At 41.5% G+C, this 21,888-nt stretch overlaps 1 long non-coding RNA gene across 1 annotated transcript in view; it reads right to left on the bottom strand.

Annotated features, from left to right (window-relative positions):
* Positions 1–500: 500 nt before the first annotated feature.
* Positions 501–21,888, bottom strand: part of LOC111549855 — a 37,498-nt gene continuing 16,110 nt past the window's right edge. Inside the window, exons 3-4 of the long non-coding RNA XR_002733852.1 lie at positions 4,330–4,423; positions 501–642 (exon numbers count right to left, since the gene is read on the bottom strand). This is a non-coding gene — a long non-coding RNA (uncharacterized LOC111549855). The remainder of the gene's footprint in view (positions 643–4,329; positions 4,424–21,888) is intronic.

The raw sequence follows: 21,888 nt of genomic DNA, 5'->3' as shown, positions 1-21,888 counted from the left end.
TTCAGAGTGGATTTCATGGTGCCCGGGTCCAGCTGCAGATTTATTTGTGTGTGAGGAGAGTCACATGCGCAGACAGGGTGAGCTTAGGCTAATTAATTTCCAGGGTCAACGGGGCTACACATTTAGACTTTGATATTTTCCTTGCTGGGGCTGGACTCAATTGGTGACTTCAGCGATAATGCGCTGTGATGTGTTCTCTTTGGGCTTCCACTTCCCTGATGGAACAGAGGGTCTCCCTTGGCACAGTCAACCAAATTGCACCCAGAACTGCCATTTGAGTCTCCTCCTTTGAGTCTTTTACGGTCACTTATGTCTACTGCCCCTTTGTTTAACTTCAGATCAGTAAGTCCTGCAATACACCTGCCACGTGGGAAAGGGTGGAATGCAGGTGACTGAGTCCATGTGTTTGAACCTTCATCTATCTTTCACAGATGTAAGTCAGAAGACCCAGAAGTGGGGGCCACCCTATGTTATCCAGTGCAAATTAATTAACAACTTAATAGCTTATTTGTTTATTTATTGTGGGAAGGGTGTCGTGATTAACATAGGCATGCGAGGCAGGTTTCCTGGGTTGAAATCTTGATTCTGCCACCTCCCTTGCTGTGTGATATGGAGTCAGGCCCTTAACCTCAGTTATCTTATCTGAAAAATAGAATCATAAAATCCTCTCACAGTTTGTGGAGATTGAGTTAACTCACGCAAAATACTCAGAACAGTGCTCTATAAAATGCATTAGCCATCATTATTATCTGCACTGAGGGGGACTATTGGTCGATTATAAAGTTTAAGCCAATGCAGGTCCTGTCTTCCAAGCTTATGGTCTAGTCACAGGAAACAGTTACAAAGGACTATTCCTCCTTCCAGGGTCCCTTGTAAATCAGCTGCTCCATGAGGATGGAACATGAAATTTTGTGGGGATGCCAGACTTCCCACCTTCCTATAGAGGAAGTTCTTTTCAGGGTAACTGTTTTGAAAATTTTTAAAAATTTATTTGATCCTGCCACAGTGGCTCATGCTTGTAATCTCAGCACTTTGGGAGGCCAAGGCAGGAGGATCACTTGAGCTCAGGAGTTGAGGGACCAGCCTGGACAATATAGCAAGACCCCATGTTTTAAAAAGATTATTTTAAAAATTGAGGTATCACCTGGATAAATTGCATACAGATGTTTATACCCATGGAATCGCCACCATTATCAAAATGTAGAATAATATTACCATCACTCTGTAAGGTTCCTGCCTGCCTCATCCTGGGAAGAAGCTCCCCAGCACCACCCCAGGTAATCTCCTTTCTGCCTTCTAACCCACATACGTGAGTTTCATACAAATGTAATCATAGCAGTGGTGTACTGATAAATGTCTGACAACCAGCTCTCAAAACAAAAAGAAGCAGCAGAAGCAGAAGAAGAAGAAGAAAGAGAAGAAAGAAGAAGAGGTGGAGGAGGAGGAGGAGGAAGAGGAGGGGAGGGGAGGGGAAGGAAGAGGAGGAGGAGGAGGAAGAGGAGGAGCCCTGATCTGTACCTTTGTCAATTTTTCTAGCAATCGCCACTGCCGATTTGAAGCTATCAAGGTATAATTATTGAACATGGTATTGGAAATATATGTACAGTAGAACACAATTATATGCATTATTTCCACCAAATGGATACAATAGATGCAAATAATCTCAATTGCATAGAGAAGAGTAAAAATGTGGTAAAATAATTAGGAAGTGAAGAGTTTTGAGTATTTACTACATTTATTTTTTATGCAATTTAGTTGTAAGTTTATATAATTTAATTTTAAATAAAGCATGTATTTAATGATTGGATTGTGAAATTCCTAAAAATGTATGGAATAATTTGTTCTCATGAGCTAGTATGAGCTATTTTTATCACACTCCCAAATCATGCACACTGTGTATTATTCTCTTGTGTGGGCTTAGTTCACTCAACACTCTGTGTGATTCATTATTGTCATTCTTTTTTTGAGTCAGAATCTTGCTCGGTTGCCCAGGCTGGAGAGCAGTAGTATAATCATGGCTCACTACAGCCTCAACTTCCTGGGCTTAGGTGAACCTCCCACCTCAGCCTCCCAACTAGCAGGGACCACAGGTGCCTGCAGTCATATTGGGCTAATTTTTGTATTTTTTGTAGAGATGGGGTTTCACCATGTTGCCCAGGCTGGTATTGAACTCCCGGCCTTAAGCAATCCTCTGACCTTGGCCTCCCAAGGTGCTAAAATTACAGGCATGAGCCACCATGCTGGCCCATTCCTGTCATTCTGTGTAACAGTCATTTGTTCTTTTGTTGTTGGTGTGTGGTGTTCTATTGTATGGACAGACCACAATATTCATTCTCCTGTTGATGGCCATTGGGCTGCTTCCTGGTTTTGGCTACTAATTACTTTCCATTTCTTTCCATTTTAAAGCTGCTTATAATCATTCATGTACACGTATTTTTGTAGATATATGTGTTTATTTCTCTTGAGTTTATACCTAGGAGTGGATTTGCCAGGTGTTGGACAGGCATTTGTTTTCAGAAGATAATGCTAAATGGTTTTACCAATCACCCACTGGACCCTTGCCATCTGCAGTGCTTTAATGTTCCCTGGCTCCACTTCCTTGCTCCTACTTGCTACTGTGAGGCTCTAAAATTTTAGCCATTCTGGTGAATGTGTAGTGATGATCTCAGAACAACTTTAATTTGCATTTCCCTGAAAAGTTGAGTTGTCATTAGGTTTGGACTAAGTGATCCGCCCCTCTTGGCCTCTCAAAGTGCTTGGATTATAGGCATGAGCCGCCATGCCCAGCCCATATTTTTCAATTATAAAAACTGTGAATACTAATTAAAGAAAATTTTGGAAACTCAAGAAAGTACAGAAAAGAAGAAAATCATTGTTCATGATCTCATCTCCCAATGTCAATTATTATTAATAATGTCCACACACATTTTTCCCACTTTACATTATAATAAACCATTCATAGCTCTTTAACATCATGTTTTTTAATGGTTGCATTCCATTTTGTGGATATATCAAAATGTATTTAACAACAAAATAGTGTTCTTTATCTGCTTTCCACTTAATATTTCCCATGGTTTGTGGACATTTAAGATTCATAAATCTTGCACAGATTTTTGTGCCACAGAAGGAGATGCCAGAACTTGCCTACTTATCATTTGTTGAGCACTGAATCTCTGACCACTGATAGTACTGTCTGGCTCCTAGCTGTTTATGGGCAAAGAATTGATTCTGAAAGTAAACAGGGAAAGAAACAAAAGTCCCTAATTAGGCCAGGCTCAGTGGCTTATGCCTATAATCCTAGCACTTCGGGAGGCTGAGGCGAGCGGATCACTTGAGGCCAGGGGTTCAAGACCAGCCTGGCCAACATGGTGAAACCCCATCTCTACTAAAAATACAAAAAATTAGCTGGGCGTGATGGCACACGCCTGTAGTCCCAGCTAGTTGGGAGGCTGAAGCAGGGAGGCAGAGGTTGCAGTGAGCCAAGATTGTACCACTGCACTCCAGCCTGGGCAACAGAGCAAGATTCTGTTTTAAAAAAAAAAAAAATTGCTGGGAATGGTTGCATGAGCCTGTAATCCCAGCTACTCCAGAGGCTGAGGCAGGAGAATTGCTTAAACCCAGGAAGTGGAGATTGCAGTGAGTGGAGATACTGCACCACTGCGCTCCAGCCTGGCGGCAGCGTGAGATTCCATCTCAGAAAAGAAAACACAAAAAAGGTCCCTAATTAGACTTAAAATGTCTAAAACATATTACAAGTTTAATTCCTTATTCTTATCATTCACTCAATTATCACTCATTCATTTTATATTATTTACAGCTAGACATATCTGGGCTTTTGACTCAACTCTCACTTACCAGCTGAGGGACTTTATGCCAGTGACTTGTTTCTCTTGGCCTGTTTTACCATCTGTAAAATGGATAATAATGCCTGTCCAGGTTGTTAAGAGATTAAACTTAAGTGCATGAAGCACCTTTCCCATCTGACCTTTGAATCTCCTCTCTTCTGTTGGTTGAGCAACACGGCAGGCTTGAATGAATTATCCACATAGTGGCCTGTAATTTGGTTTTGTTGATGAGTAGATGAAGACACAGAGAATGCAACTGGTAGAAAACAGAGTGGCTTATGGGCTCAGAACTAGAGCCAGAAGAAGAACATGGGTCTTTGTTCCTTCCAGTGGTCTAACATGTCTCATGTAGGTCTTCTGCCCAGTGGAGTTCAGAAGGCCATGCAAGCATATCTCACTCTTCACCATGTCTTTATGTGGGAGTGGTCAAACGTCATTTCAATTTCAGAGCTGCACTTAGGAAAATGACCATTAAGACTCTTACCTTTTTCCCCTGTAACTTCAGCAATGCTTCTTAAAGAGTTTTCATTTTTGTCTAGTTGCTACTTTCTTATTCCTCTCAGTGCTTTTCTCTGGGTCTAAGAATGAAGGAAGAAGCCCTTTTGAGGTCTGCAGCACTAAACATGTCACCTCAGTGACTTCCATGGACCATCAGGCAGCCAGTCAGCAGCACTTATGTCCTTGCTATCAGCAGGGTATGGAATATGGCGGCGGAGAAGTCATTCCTCTCCTGCTGATTCAACATTCATTAACGTGTTAGCAACAGAGGAGGCATTGTTAACTGCAGCTCCCATCTGAGCTACGGACTTCCTAGAAAGATTAATGCTCTCTTCAATATGAAACAACAACAAAATGGTTACAACCAGTCCTTTCAGAAAAGGCGGCAAGGATTTGCTGTTGTACTCCTCCCAGACCCCCTGCTTCTCCTATTTTGAAGGGATTTCTCTGTTTCTACCACAAATTGTACTCTATTGGCCAGCACATTGCTGCGACTTAATTTCTTTTGTGCATGAACCTTTTTGACAACCAGTAGGCACTGGAGAAACTGATACTATCTAGGGTCCATAATCTTCTTCTTCTTTTTTTTTTTTTTTCCAAGATGGAGTTTTGCTCTTTCACCCAGGCTGGAGTGAAGTGGTGCAATCTCAGCTCCCTGCAAACTCTGTCACCCCTACCTGCCCCAGTTCAGCAATTCTCCCGCCTCAGCCTCCTGAGTAGCTGGGATTACAGGTGCCCACCACCATGCCCAGCTAATTTTCATATTTTTAGTAGAGACAGCGTTTCTCCATGTTGGCCAGTCTGGTCTCCAACTCCTGACCTCAGGTGATCCACCTGCCTTGGCCTCCTAAAGTGCTGGGATTACAGGCATGAGCCACTGTGCCAGGTCTCCATCATGTTCTTTACAGTGAAGTCCAAATGGTCTCAACTTCCTCACTTCTTTACTTACCTCTTAATCCCCTACCGTTTAGGATTGGCCCTTGACACTGCCCTGAGCCTGTTCCTGCCAAGATCACAATGTCAATAAACGCTGTGGTCACTCTTCTGTTCTTCTCTTCTCTGACCTCCGTATGGTGTTACCCAACCTTCAGCCACTTTCTGCCTCTTGAAAAGTTCCATTCCTCAACTTCCTGGTCTGCAAATATTCCTCCTTCCTCTTGCATTTTTGGCACCTCCTTATCACTCTTCCTGGGCTGTTCTTTTCTCTGCCAACTCTTCAGCTCAGATGTTGCCAAACACTTCCTTTTTTTCTTTTTGCAGTGGAACCTTTTTTTAAAAAAAAAACAAATGAGATTTTACGTATATTTGAACCCAATATAAAACACAGAAAACCACAGTTGCTATGGTTGAAATAGTGGGTGGCACTTTCCCTCCTCTTATCTCCTCTCGCAGAATCCCCAAGAGCTCCCCTCCAGAATCCTGGGCCTCTGAGAAGCCACAGCCTATGTGATGAGGTTCTATGGGGGTCTTCACGCCTCACTCCACTCATGCGTCCTGGATGGCCCTGACCCTCCTGGCATAACAATGACTATCCTTTTCTCCAAATGGGCCGTGTGTGGAGTACACAAATGCTTTCTTTCTTCAATGCTTCTTTCAAGCATTTGAAAAATGAGACTTAGGAGGCAGACAGAGAGTGATAAATGTCATCTTTATTACTGACAAAGCTACACAGAGAATGTCTTTAAATCATTAGCCTAATGGGTTTGCTATCTTTCCTAGAGTTAACTCTCCCATCAGTCCCGGGCAGAACGGGAATTCCCAGGCATTTATACAGAAGAGAAGGGATGAAGTTCTCCCAAACTCACCAATCAAAAGTCACTCCTTCTCCCGTGGGGAAGAGTGGGCACAGAGACCAGGAACACTAACCTCAACCAACAAAGATGGCTCACTCCCTGGGGGTGTCTTGTGGTTTGTGAGGCACCGAGGCATTTAGTGTACAGGGAACCGTGATACCAGGCATCCTCAAACACATAGAACAACTCAACACATGAAAGAATCAGCCGGGTGCGGTGGCTCACACCTGTAATCCCAGCACTTTGGGAGGCCAAGGCAGGTGGATCACCTGAGGTCAGGAGTTCAAGACCAGCCTGGCCAACATGGCAAAACCCCATCTTTACGAAACTATGAAAATTAGCCAGGCAGGATGGCAGGTGTCTGTAATCCCAGCTACTCAGGAGGCTGAAGCAGGAGAATCACTTGAATCCAGGAGGCAGAGGTTTGAGCTGAGATAGCACCATTACACGGCAGCCTGGGCTAGAGTGAGATTCCATCTAAAAAAAAAAAAGAAAAGAATTCTCCTGAATCTTGCATGACCTTTGAACATCCCATCGGACATTCCTTACATAGGTGAATGAGGATAAAATTATCTGTATCTAGGCTGGGTGCTGTGGCTCATGCCTTTAATCCCAGTACCTTGGGAAGCCGAGGCAGGGGGATCACCTGAGGTCAGGAGTTCAAGACCAGCCTGGTCAACATGGTGAATCCCGGTCTCTACTAAAAATAGAAAAATTAGCTGGGTGTGGTGGTGCACGACTGCAATCTCAGCTATTCAGGAGTCTGAGGCAGGAGAATCACTTGAGCCTGGGAGGTGGAGGTTGCCATGAGCTGAGATCGTGCCACTGCACTCCAGCCTGGGCGACAGAGTGAGACTCTGTCCAAAAAAAAAAAAAAAAAAAATTATCTGTTTCTAGAACATTACTCTATTTTTACATACTGAAAGAACTTTTTGCACAGTTTTTTTTTCTTTTCTTTTCTCTTTTTTCTTTTTGAGATAGAGTGTTACTCTGTTGCCCAGGCTGGAGTGCAGTGGTGCAATCTCAGCTCACACTGCAACCTCTGCCTCTCGAATTCAAGCGATTCTGGCACCTCAGCCTCCTAAGCAGCTGGGATCACAGGTGCAAGCCACCACATCTGGCTAATTTTTGTATTTTTAGTAGAGATGGGGTTTTGCTATGTTGGCCAGGCTGGTCTCAAACTCCTGACTTCAAGTGATCCACCTGCCTCAGCCTCCCATGGTGCTGGGATTACAGACATGAGCGACCGTGCCCTGCCTTTTACAGTTTTTATACACTCTATATACTGCATTTCCTAGAAAAGCAAATACTACACAAATTGAATGTTGATTATACTTTCACAGATTGAGAACTTACCTGAGGGTTATTCAATAATTTAGAAAATTATGAAATTTTCTGATGACAATGGCTGCTGTAGTATTTTCACCATTAATGCAGTAACACATTCCTGTATTGGTTGGTATCTGTGGCTGTTGCACTTACAGTGAGAACATCTGACTCCCCCTTTGTGGCTTCCAGTAAACTTCCACCCAAATACTGCTCAGATGCATGCAACTCCCTGCAGGCGCCATCGTTCTCTTTCCCCCTGGCCTTTGCACTCCCTGTGCTTCCTGCATTTCTCTGAGGAGTGTCCCTGAGTATGAAGGAAGAGTCCCTCCTCTAGGATTTCAGAGTATTGCTCACCCTGCATCTGAGTCTCTGTCTGTCTGCTGCCTCTGCCACCAGACCTTGAGTTCTGCCAGGGTAAGGACCCATGCACACTGCTGGCTTCTGCATCCCTAGTGCCTGACCCAGGGTGAGGCACATGATAAGCAGCGCTTCCCTCGATATATATCTTCACATCAAGAGAGACAACATCTATTTGAAAAACTATAACTCTGGTCCATCAGGAACTAATGGTGGAATCTTCCCATCAAAGCCAATCACAGGCAAACTAAGGTGAAATAAAGGTCTTGGGTAAAAGGAAATTTTTCCTTCCAAGATGATCTTAGGAGGCCTTGTCTTTCATTCTTTAGTGTTTCTGCCAGAAAATCAATTGTTAAATTATTCATTGAGCCAGATCAGGTCATTTTGAAAGTCATCTTCAGAGCGAGTGAACCTTTATCAAAGTTGACAGTATTCCTGGTATCTGAACAGATTAATTTTATAATTTAATACTTAATCTGTCCATAAAACACAATGAGAAAAAAGATGCTGCAGCAATCTGGGTATTGAAGGACTTGCCTTCTTGATTGTTTTTATTCTCTTTTTACCTTATCAGGTGAATAAAACTTGAAAGTAATAAAAAGAGACTCATAAAACAATGCTCATTTTGATTTATACTTCTAACCCCTTAATTATCAGCAGCTTAACTGCCTCTCCGGATTTCTATCTGACCTCAGGCTGAGCGACAGTGTGCACTCATTGACCCAGAGACACTGGCAGGAGTCTTAGAGTTCATCCGTACCTGTAAGTCAGACCAGGTGGGTTCAAAGTTACCAAGGTGAAGCTACATGAGTGGATTCTGCTCTTGACTCCTTAGTTTGAGGCCTTGGAGAGGCACCTCCTGTCAGAACTTCCTTTTCTTTCTTTCTTTTTTTTAAATTTAACAGAAGCAGGGTCTCCCTATGTTGCCCTGGTCTTAAACTCTTGGGCTGGGGGGATTCTCCGGCTTCAGTCTCCCAAAGTGTTGGGATTACAGGTGTGAGTCACCGCTCCCAAACTGAACTTCGTTTACTTCAATGGTAAAATAGGGGTGAGAGTGTCTACTTTGCAGGGTTGTTGGGAGAATTGAATGAACGATGGATAAATGGCCCGTGAAACCAAGGAAATGCTCAATGAAGGTTAGCTTCCTCTCCAAAGGGACGCACAATCACTGTGGTTTCCTCTCTTCTACTCCTTACACATTATCTTTGGCCTTAAACCACACTGGAACATCTCATTTCCTCTTTTAATTCAATCTCTCTGTTAGAATTTGGGTCTTCCTTAGAAAGTCTGTAAGGTGGTGACTGCATATTTATTCCAGTAGAATTAGGGAGATTTGGGTGTTTAATAAAAACCATGGATGGCCAGGTATGGTTGCTCATACCTGTAACCCTAGCACTTTGGGAGGCTGAGCTGGGAGGATCGCTTGCATCCAGGAGTTTGAGACCACCCTGGACAACATAGCAGAGACTCCTCTCTCTACAAAAAAATAAAAGAATTAGCCAGGTGTGGTGGTGTGCCCCTGTAGTCTTAACTACTCAAGAGGCTAAGGTAGGAGGATTTCTTGTGCCAGAGAGGATGAGGCTGCAGTGAACTGTGATGGCACCGCTGTACTCCAACCTAGGTGACAGAGGAGACTCTGTTTCAAAAAAAAAAAAAAAAAAAGAAGAAGAAGAAGAATAGTTTAAGAATTAAAAAAGAAAAATATAGGTATGGCTCAAAGAGTGAGGTTTTCTTCATTAAGACAAAATTCCAGTGACTGGAATTTTGGAAAAAATTCAGCTTTACCTTTTACAAAGACCCCAATTCTATTTACAAAGAGAACCGTACTCCACCATTCATCAAGCTGCAAAGCACTTAGCATTTTTGGTTGTCCAGGATTCACTTATATAATACCTTGTTCCCCAGGCCAGAATGACAGCTCTTCCATGTGGATTATCAGCAACATAAGGCCAGGGGTCGTGTCTGTCTACATCACTGTATCTCTTAGGACAGTGCCTGATACCTAGTAGGTGTTCAAAAATATAACTGCCAAACGAATGAATATATCTCACCCATTCATGGAATCATAGTATTGAAATTGACTTGCTACTTAGGAGGATATGAGCAATAGTTTAATATCCCCCAAAGCTTTCTGTAGCCCAAGGAATTTTCCATGTGCTAACCTGATGATGACTGATAAAACAGCTATATTTTGGGAGCTATCTAAGTACAGAACAAAGTTCACTTTGCTTTGCTGTACTTCACAGCTCAGCCTTGATTAGACAGTTAGAGGAGATTCAGGAGAATTTGTGCCAGGGAGAAAGCCAATTAAAGCCCGAATGGAAAGAAATTAATGGCCTGCAGTAATTCTGTGGTCTGAGGGCAAAGTCTCAAATCGCTCCCTCCCTAAAGCTAGTGCTGGGTTTTCCAACCTTCTCAATGGTTTTGTAATGCATTTTTGTTGTTGTTGTTGTTAATGTTGAAATTCCTAGTGAAATACTGGCCATTCAGACAACTGTTTATAGCCCTTACTTTAGTAAATGAGAAAATCTGAGAAATGTCTTCCTTTGTGTTAATTTTACCGGATTTATACCTTGGCAAGTCACTGGGTGGAATTGGAACAGTTTGGGAATCAAATATATAGTAACTGGAAGCACCCTATCATTATTACTAGTTTTAAATTACTGTGGCTGTTATCAGCTGAAATGCTATAGGAAAATCTCAATTAACTGGACATGAGCCTTCCAGGAATTGCAAGTAATTTGATAAAACATAACACGACAGAATGACATCATTTAACCAAGTTCCCATAGGGGTCTATATCCATGCTGTATGCTCAGGACTCATTTGGTCTATATTTTGCCTATGGCTATCACTAATATCTACCTACAGTATTAAAAATGAGAAGTGGCCAGGTGCTGTGGCTCATGGCGAGACCCTGTATCTATTTTAAAAAAAAGAAGAAGAAAAAGAAAGGAAGAGAGAAAGACAGAAAAGCAAAGAAAAGTGGCTAGAGCCACTTTGAAACTAAAATTTTAATTTAATTGAAATGTTAATGTAAATTTATTAGACATTCCAGCTCAATAATATTTTGAGTCAAGAATGCATTTTTATTATGACATATTATAAACATCCAGAAAAGTACAGAGTATGATAAACCATCAACAGAAATGAACACATTGTTAATTTTTTGATGTCTTTGTTTCAGATATTTTTAAAGAAGTAATGCATTAAAGATAAAATTGAATGGCTGGGCGCAGTGGATCACATCTGTACTCCCAGCACCTTGGGAGGCTAAAGCAGGGGGATCAACTGGGGTCAGAAGTTTGAGACCAACCTGGTGCAACATGGTGAAACCCCGTCTCTACTAAAAATATAAAAATTAGCTGGGCGTGGTGGTAGGTGCCTGTAATCCCAGCTACTCAGGAGCCTCAAGCAGGAGAATTGTTTGAACCTGGGAGTCAGAGGTTGCAGTGAGCCAAGATCACACCACTGTACTCCAGTCTGGGTGAAAGAACGAGACTCCGTCTCAAAAAAGAAAAAAAAAAGATACAACTGAAAACCTCTCTTTCCCCATTCCAGAAGCTTCTGTATCCTTCTCATCCATGTCTTTATAGTTTATTTATGAACAATATGTAGCATTTTTTGAATATTTAAACAAATTGCATTATACTATATATAATTATTAACAATATTAATATGTATAGTATACGGCATTATACTGTATATAATATAGTATTAATATATTAGAATATATTGGGAATATAATAGTACTAATATAATTATATTATAATATATAATTTTTTTTTTTTTTTAGGTGGAGTTTCACCCTGTCCCCCAGGCTGGAGTGCAGTGGTGCTATCTCAGCTGACCGCAACCTCCCTCTCCCGGGTTCAAGCGATTCTCCTGCTGCAGCCTCCCGGGTAGCTGGGATTACAGGAGCACACCACCATGCCTGGCTAATTTTTTTGTATTGTTAGTAGAGATGGGGTTTAGCCATGTTGGCCAGGCTGGTCTCAAACTGCTGACTTTGGGTAATCTGCCTGCCTCGACCTCCCAAAGTGCTAGGATTACAGGCGTCAGGGATTACAGTATAATAATTAAATATATTATTATACTAATATAACATATTAGTAATATAATTACTAATAGAATAATATATTACATATAGTATAATGCTGTATACTATAGATAATATATTATATTATACTAATATACTATTAATATAAATATATACTATATTATATATAATATGCCATTTGTTTACATATTCAAAAAAGCTATGTATTGCTCATAAACTATAAAAATATGAATATATAATATAATATATGTAAAATATAATATATACTATAACATACAATTTTATATTATATAATATAAATATAGAATATATACTATATTATATTATACTACATTATATGTAATACAACTACATAACAATATATACTATATTCTTAATATATAATATATAGTATAGGTTATATATACAATACTACATATATATACAAAACTCTGCAACTTGTTTTTTTTCACTTGTTATAATTTTGGGCCCTATCTATATATATACATATATTTATCAAACCTCCCAGGTTCGATATATAAAAACAAATGTCAGACTGGACACAGTGGCTGGCACCTATAATCTCAGCATTTTGGGAGGTTGAGGCAGGAGGATTGCTTGAGCCCAGGAGTTCAATACCAGCCTGGGCAACGTAGTGAGACCCTGTCTCTACGGTAAATAAAACATTAGCCAGCTGTGGTGGTGCACACCTGCGGTTCCAGTTACTCAGGAGGCTGAGGCAGGAGCATCCCTTGAGCCCAGGATGTCCAGGCAGCAGTGAGCCATGACTGCATATTCTCCATCCTGGATGACAGAGTGACACCCTGTCTTAAACAAACAAAACCCCCAAATTTTGTATCTAAATAAGTTTTATTCACTTTTAACCCCTCTAGAGAGTTTAAATTATAAATATGCCACAATGTATTTATCTAGTGCCCTAAGGCTGATAAGTTTGGATTGTTTCCGATTTTTTCCCTTTAAAAATAAAGCTGTAATGCACATCTTGGCATATTTTTTGGGGGGAATATGTGTGAGAATTTCTCTATAGTCATTCATATTTCTTATGATTCCTGCTATGTTTGGGCTTGTTTTTACTTATTCAGCTTTTTTTTTATAGTTTCTTTTTTTTCGAAACAGAGTCTCACTCTGTCGCCCAGGCTGGAGTGCAATGGTGTGATCTCGGTTCACTGCAAACTCCCCTTTGGGTTCAAGCAATTCTCCTGCCTCAGCCTCCTGAGTAGCTGGGATTACAGGCGCCCGCCACCATGCTGGGCTAAGTTTTGTATTTTCAGTAGAGACGGGGTTTTACTATGTTGGCCAGGCTGGTCTCAAACTCCTAGCCTCATGTGATCCGCCTGCCTCAGCCTCCCAAAGTGTTGGGATTACAGGCGTGAGCCACTGCCTGTCATGTGTACCATGCTTTTTGTTTGCTTCTTCATCCACTCTTTGCCCTTTCCTTGTTTAGAAGTTAAACATTTGATTTATTTTCGTTGGTGGTTAATTATTAGCATGCATGATTGCAGGTGTAACGAAAACCTCTATTATTTCCTCAAACAATACAAGCAACTTTGCATGCTTTTACTCCTAAAACCTTCTCCCATCTTCCGTAATATTGTTGGGCAATATTTTAGTTTCACTTATAAAATAAAAATAAATCCTCCCAGTTGTTCTTCATTATTGTTAATTACCATAATTTTACAGCGAATGTTGTTTAGATTTATCAACTTTTTAATCAATTCCTGACTCATCATTGGCTTTTTGCGTTATATACCTTCCTTATAGGTTTGGTTTCTTACTTGCTGAGATATCATCTTTGTTATTTCTCTTAATAAGGAATTGTTTGCAGTAAAATTCCCTAAACTTTTGTGTCTGAAATATCTTTTTCTGCTCACTCTTGCATGGTGATTTGGCATGTATGCCTGACACTACCTCCCTCCTCTTGCCTCTTCAGCCCTCTAGGACTCCTAGTAAATATATGCTGAATCTGTTCCTTCTGTATGAATTGTTCCCTGACTTCTTTCATACTTTTCACCTCCTTATGAGCTGCATTTTGGGTGGTTTCTTCAAATCTACCTTTTAGTTTATTAGTTCTCTCTTTAGTGTATTGTATAATGTGTTCGTTGAAGTTTTATTTTTAATGACTCATTTTATTTCTAGTTCAGTTGAATTTTTTTTTAATTTCACAGTTCCCCCCACCACTCCTAGCTTTGTGTTGTATTCTTTCATTTTCTTTTGTTTCTTTCTTTCATGTATTTTATTCCTGTATATTATTGCCTGCTTGAATATATGATTTTAAGATCTCTTTGAGATTGCTTTATATGTATAGTTCTTGGTTCTAAATTCTGTTGCATTTGCTGCACCTACTAATTTTCTCTTACAGCAGTTATTTACTTCATGAACTTAGTATTTTTTTTTTTTTTAACCATGAGCTTATCTTTGCGTGGAGTGGTTTTCTGTGAAATGCATGTGCTTGTTCCAGACCTTATAGATTCCAGACCAGTTTTTTGTTTTGTTTTGTTTTGTTGGGTTTTTGTTTTGTTTTGTTTTTTGTTTTTGAGACAGAGTCTTGCTTTTTTTGCCCAAGTTGGAATGCAGTGGTGCTGTCACGGCTCACTGCAGCCTGGACCTCCTGGGCTCAAGTGATCCTCCTGCCTCTGTCTCCCAAAGTGCTGGGATCACAAGTGGGAGCTACCTGCCCGACCAGCTTTATGTTTGTTTCTTAGAATGGGTTCTTTTGACTGATTAGTAGCATGGATTAAGACCACAGGTTTGTATAGGATGCAAGTGGATGTTCTACTCTCTTTTGAGTGATTCTTTTTTTTTTTCTTAAGACAGGGTTTCACTGTGTCACCCAGGCTGGAGTGCAGTGGTGTGATCGTAGCTCACTGCAGTCTCAACCTCCCAGACTCAAGTGATCCTCCCGCCTCAGCCTCCTGAGTAGCTGGGACTACCAGCATGAACTACCATGCTGGGCTCATTTCTTACAGTTTTAGTAGAGATGTGGTCTTACTATTTTGCCCAGGCTGGTCTCGAACAACTGGGCTTAAGTAATCCTTCTGCCTCGGCCTCCCGAAGTGTTGGGATTACAGGCATGAATCACCATGCCCAGCTTGATTCTCTTACTTTCTATGGCCCTGGAAAATGGTCAACTTTCTTTCTGTGTTTCTGGCTAATAAAAGGACTTCTGTTGCCTGTTTCTTGGTGCTCAGCTTTACGCTGGGGTGAGGGGGTGGTCAGTTCCAGCTCCCCACCTCTCATAGGGTGAGAGGTTCTGAGGATTTGTTTAATCACCAGTCTCTGCAGTGTTCATCTAGCTCCAAATACCCTCATGGACTATTTCTTTTTAGCTCCTGCTCCCTGCTCTGAAGTCTGGGGGATATTCTTTTCTTATTTTCAGAATTGGCCAGGTATTTAAAAACTGGGACAAAGGGGTTAAATTTTACCCAGCATTTCTATGTGATGAGAATGGAAGAGTCTCCCCATCTGCAAAATTAATGAGAAGTTCAGTAATCAGTGATTCCATTTTTGTGTATAGGATATTACTTGCCCCTTTTGAGCCTTGAGATCCTTAAATGCGTTTGGGAATAATATTAATATCTACCTAATAGGATTGTTGTGAGGATTAAAGAAAGCAGATAATGGAAGTGTTACCTAGAGATCAGCTAGGGTCTTGCTACTCCCTTACTTTTAGAAAAAATGTTCTTAAACCCCAGCCCTCATGCAGTGAGTGGGGAGGTGGTGGGGCTTACCTTCTTCTGCTCATCTTGGCTTTTGAGTTTCTGCATGTGGTGAATTAATTCTGTTTAAATATTGCCTCTATGTCTTAAACATGCTGGGCCGGGCACAATGGCTCATGCCTGTAATCCCAGCACTTAGGGAGACCGAGGTCAGCAGATCACCTGAAATCAGGAGTTGGAGACCAGCCTGGCCAACATGGTGAAACCCTGTCTCTACTAAAAATACCAAAAAAAATTTAGCTGGGTATGGTGGTGCCCGCTTGTAATCCCAGCTACTCTGGAGCCTGAGGCAGGAGAATCGCTTGAACCCAGGAGGCGGAGGTTGCAGTGGGCAGAGATTGGCCCAGGGAGACAAGAGCGAAACTCTGTCTCAAAAACAAATAACGAAAAACAAAAAACAAAAACAAAACACACAAAACAACATGCTGGTCCTCTTCCATAATGTGTTTCCCTATGTGGGATTTTTTTTTTTTTTTTTGAGACGGAGTCTCACTCTGTCGCCCAGGCTGGAGTTCAGTGGTACGATCTCGTTCAGTAGCTGAGATTATAGGCATGAACCACCACACCCGACTAATTTTTGTATTTTTAGTAGAGATGGGGTTTCACCATGTTGGCCAGACTAATCTCAAACTCCTGACCTCAGGTGATCCGCCTGCCTCAGCCTCTCAAAGTGCTATGATTACACGCATGATCCACCGCGCCCAGCCCATGTGGAAAAATGTTACAAAAAAAAAAAAAATCACCAAAACATAAGCCACCCTCTCTGTGCATTGTTACAGGTACAATGCAAGACATTATACCGAAAATTGAAGGATCCCTTGATCATTTTAGCACCTTGAGATCCATCTACCACATATTGACTGAAACGCCCTACCCCCACCTCCCATGTTTCCTCTCGTCTATCCTCCTCATTCCTTCTCTCTGTGTTTACCCTAGAACTCCACATTCTTCTCACTTCATGAGGCAGAGTAGTTTGGCTTTCTCTAGCTTTGAGCACCAAATTTCCTTCTGCACTCACTTTGTGTAATTGAGCCAAGGTGCTCAGTGAACTTTCCAGATAAGAGACTCCCTGTCCTTAGAAGGAAGTTGCTATTTTAAATAGCAAGTCTTTCATTCCTTTGTATGTAAAGCACAATAACTAGCACAAAATAAACACTCAACAAATGTTAAGCTATAACGATATCATGATTTCCACTTGTAAAATCTGTGATTCTTTCTCTTTTTCTTTCCTTTCTTTCCCTTTTCCTTCCTTCCTTCCTTCCTTCCTTCCTTCCTTCCTTCCTTCCTTCCTTCCTTCCTTCCTTCCTTCCTTCCTTCCTTCCTTCCTTCCTTCCTTCCTTCTTTCTCTCTTTCTCTCATTTATATATTTTTTTCAGACAAAGTCTTGCTCTGTCACCCGGGCTGGAGTGCAGTGGCATGACTTTTGCTCACTGTAACTAACCTCTGCCTGCCGGGTCCAAGTCATCCTCCTACCTCAGCCTCTCGAGTACCTGGGACCACAGGCATGTGTCACCATGCCCAGCTATGTTTTGTAATTTTTGTAGAGATGGGGTTTTGCCACGTTGCCCAGGCTGGTCTCGAACTCCTGGGCTCAAGCAATCCGCCCACCTCGGCCTCTCAAAGTGCTGGAATTATAGGTATGAGCCACCATGCTTGGCCAAATCTTTGATTCTAAATTAGATTTAATGACTGATTAAGCTGAATTGATTTCAAAAGGGAAGTATGGAGGCAAAACAGTGATCATTCCAAAGTTGAATTAAAATTATTATTATTATTTTTTGAGATGGAGTCTCACTCTGTTACCCAGGCTGGAGTGCAGTGGTGCGATCTCAGCTCACTGCAACCTCTGCCTCCCGGGTTCAAGCGATTCTCCTGCCTCAGCCTCCTGAGTAGCTGGGATTACAAACATGTGCCACCACGGCCGGCTAACTTTTTGTATTATTAATATAGACCACGGTGCCCGACTAGAATTAAAATTATTTTGTATTTACTTATATTCTTATTCCTTTACTAATGCATATGAATAAAGAAAATACAGATGGCTGCATGCAAACAGTGTATGATAATATTAAATTTAAAAAAAGAAAGAAGGCTGGACATGGTGACTCATGCCTATAATCCCAGCACTTTGGGAGGCCAAGGTGGGCAGACTGTCTGAGGTCGGGAGTTCGAGACCAGCCTGGCCAGCAAGGTGAAACCCCGTCTCTACTGAAAATACAAAAATTAGTCAAGCATGGTGGTGCATGTCCAGCTACTTGGGAAGCTGAGGCCGGAGAATCACTTGAATCTGGGAAAAGGAGGTTGCAGTGAGCTGAGATCATGCCACTGCACTCCAGCCTGGGCAATGGAGTGAGGCTCTGTCTCAAAAAAAAAAGAAAGTAGTCTGGGTGCTGTGGCTCATGCCTGTAATCCCAGCACTTCAGGAGGCCGAGGTGATCACCTGAGATCTGGAGTTTGAGACCAGCCTGGCCAACATGGTGAAACCCCTTCTCTCTTAAAAATACAAAAATTAGCCACACATGGCAGTGGGCACCTGTAATCCCAGTTACTCAGGAGGCTGAGGTAGGAGACTCACTCGAACCGGGGAGGTGGAGGTTGCAGTGAGCCAAGATCGTGCCACTGCACTCCAGCCTTGAGCAACAAGAGTGAAACTCCGTCTCAAAATAAATAAATACATAAATGTAAAAAGCACAAATTGATCTTGTAAAAAGGCTGTCAATCTCATTTAAAATCAGGGAAAATAAAAATAAAACCACCGGGAGACACCATTTTATTCTCACCAGAAGGGCAAAATTAAAGAATCTGATAGGCCAGGTACAGTGGCTCACACCTGTAATCTCAGCACTTTGGGAGGCTGAGGAAGGCAGATCACTTGAGGTCAGGAGTTCGAGACCAGCCTGGCCAACATGATGAAACCCCATCTCTACTAAAAATACAAAAATTAGCCAGGCATGGTGGTGCATACCTGTAATCCGAGTTACTTGGGAGGGTTGAGGCAGGAGAATCACTTGAACCTGGGAGGTGGCAGTTACAATGAGGCAAGATCGCACATTGTACTCCAGCCTGGGCAACAAGAGCGAAACTGTGACTCAAAAAAAAAAAAAAAAAAAAAAAGGAAAAACAAAAATTAGCTGGACATGGTGGTGGGCACCTGTCATCCAAGCTTCTTGGGAGGCTGAAGGAGAATCGCTTGAACCCAGGAGGTGGAGGTTTAGTGAGCCAAGATTATATCACTGCACTTCAGCCTGGGCTACAGAGCAAGACTCTGTCTCCAGAAAAAAAAAAGTTGGATGATAACAAGTGTTGGCTAAGATGTGGAGCAATGGTGATTCCCACACATTGCTGTTGGGAGTGTTAATTAGCCCAACCATTTTAGGCAACAATTTGCTATTATTTGGCAAAAATAGAAGAAATTCCTGTCCTTCTAGAGAAATTCTTACTCATGTGCACCTGAAGCTTGACAAAGTGATCACACCAGCAGGGACCAAAATAGCCCCAAAGAAGAATCAACCCAAATGCCCAAAATAGTAGAATGGATAAATAAATTGCACATTATTCCTGCAATGGTATCCCATACAGCTAGAGTAATAACAAAATTTTACAGCTGCACACGAAAACATGGATAAATCCTGCAATCAGAATATAAATAACAGAAGCAAGTCACAAAAGGATATCTAAATCATGAATTCTCTATAGAAAATGCAAAAACAGATACAGTAGAATGAACCTATAGTCACAGCCAGTCAGTTCTATGTTCCTCTCTGTTTCTGTCCCTCTCTCCTGCCATCTTGAGATGACCTTGGAGTCAAACTCGTAATTTGCTAGTGCAGGGCTTCCTTTGAGGGGTGTATATACTTTGTTCCTCTGGTTTCATTTGCTCATACATTCATTCAACAAGTACTGAGTACCAATTCTGCATATGGCACTGTTCTTAGTGCTGATGGCAAAACAAAAAGACAAAATTCTGCTTCTATCCTGGATATAACATTTTTTAGGGGGCAGAGGGGTGGGTAGAGGATGAGGGGGAGACAGTAAACAAAATAAAAATGTAAATTATACATACAGTAGATAGTGATAAGTACTGTGGGAAAAAATAAAGCCAGGAGAGATTGGAATTATAAGTAGGGTGGCCAGGAAAGAACTCCTTGTGATGGCAATATCTAAGCAAAGATTTGAAGGAATGAGGAAGGTAGTTGTGCCAGTATCTGGGGAAGTGCTTTCCAGATAGAGGGAACAGCAAGTGCAAGGGCCTGGAGGCACAGCTTTATCTCACCTGAGCATTTCAGAATCTGAGGAATATCTACTCCAAAAATCTCAAAATTTCCTTTCACTGTTACATGGTTCTTGCCACAAATATGACTCATGCTATGTTTACAACCAAGGAAAAACCTATAATTTGTGAGCCAGCATGTGCATGGTGCATGTAGGAATAATCTTGACCTGAAGTAATAATTGAAGTCACATTTGGTTACTTCATTAATTTGTATCAGTTCCTTGGGGCTAGCATTAGTTACCATACAGAGCACAAATGTGAGAATCTGGTTTAAACTGCAGCTCTGCCACTCTGTGGACTTGAGCAATTTATTTACTCTTTCGGGGTGCAGAAAGATAAAATGATATCCACCTCAAAGCACTATGATGAGGATTGAGAGAAAATACAAGTTCAAGTCTTTGGTGACCTTCAGTAAGATTTTACAATGTTCTTTGCATGCAGCTTGCACATTTCTTCAATTATTCATATCCTTGGTATGCTATTTTTGTTGTTGGTGTTGAAAAAGAAAATTCTGAAAGCGTTCAGACAGAAAAGGCAAATTTCTTTTTTTTCTTTTTGAGATGGAGTCTCACTCTGTTGCCCAGGCTGGAGTGCAGTGGTGCAATCTCAGCTTATTGCAACCTCTGCCTCCCAGGTTTAAATGATTCTCCTGCCTCAGCCTCCTGAGTAGCTGGGACTACAGGCTGCTGGCACCACGTCTGGCTAATTTTTTGTATTGTTAATAGAGACAGGGTTTCACCATGTTGGCCAGGCTGGTCTTGAACTCCTGGCCTCAAGTGATCTGCCTGCCTTGGGCCCCCAAAGTGCTGGGATTACAGGTATGAGCCACCACGCCTGGCCTCATAGATCTATTTTTAATCCCTCCAGCTCTAGAAAATCATATGGGGAAAAGAATTAATATATACTATACACAGACATTCATTCTTAGTGCTGCACTGCAACATAACCTATCTGTGTTGCAGTCTCTAACATCTCACACTCTATGTTTATTCATGTCTTTGGTTAATACCTATGTCATTTTAGTCTACTAAGATTCAATTAATATCAATAAAAATAAAATAATAATAGTAAAGTCATAATATTATATGCTTATATCATTTGTTTCCTGAGAGGTCACAAAACTATACTAATATAATTTTATGACTCACCTTTGCTAACCTGCCTGTTATTATTCCCTTGAATGGATGTACACATTTATACTAAAATACCATTCCTTGGCTGGGAGCGGTGGCTCACACCTGTACTCCCAGCACTTTGGCAGACTGAGGTGGGTGGATCACTTGAGGTCAGGAATTCAAGACCAGCCTGGCCAACGTGGTAAAACGCTGTCTCTACAAAAAATACAAAAATTAGCCAGGGTTGGTGGAGCATGCCTGTAGTCCCAGGTACTCTGGAGACTGAGGCAGGTGAATTGCTTAAACCCAGGAGGTGGAGACTGCAGTCAGTGAGCCGAGACTGCGCCACTGCACTCCAGCTTGGGCGACAGAGTGAGACTGTCTCAAAATAAAACAAATTAAAAATAAAATAAAATAAAATATCATTTCCTGTGTATGTGAAATTCAAATTTAACTGGGGCCAGGTGTGGTGGCTCATGCCTATAATCTCAGCACTTTGGAAGGCCAAGTCAGAAGAATCACTTGAAGCCAGGAGTTATAGAGACCAGGTTGGGCAACACAGCAAATCCCTATTCTTAAAAAAAAAAATTAAACTAAATAATAAAACTAGGCCGGGTGCGGTGGCTCACTCCTGTAATCCCAGGCAGAGGCAGGCAGGTCACTTGAGCTCAGGAGTTCAAGACCAGCCTGGGCTATATGATGAAACCTCATCTCTACAAAAAACTTTAAAAAATTAGCCAAGCATGGTGGCACCGCCTGTAGTCCCAGCTATTCAGGAGGCTGAGGTGGGAGGATCACTTGAGCCTGGGAGATCAAGGCTGCAGTGAATGGTGATTGCGCCAACGTGGGTGACAGAGTGAGACCTTATCTCAAAAAAAAGTAAAAAAAAATAAATAAATAAT

This window comes from Piliocolobus tephrosceles, chromosome 3 (assembly GCF_002776525.5).
Source record: "Piliocolobus tephrosceles isolate RC106 chromosome 3, ASM277652v3, whole genome shotgun sequence".
Classification (NCBI taxonomy): Eukaryota; Metazoa; Chordata; class Mammalia; order Primates; family Cercopithecidae; genus Piliocolobus; species Piliocolobus tephrosceles.
Note: the sequence above shows the minus strand (reverse complement) of the source record. Positions and strands in the feature narration are given on the sequence as shown.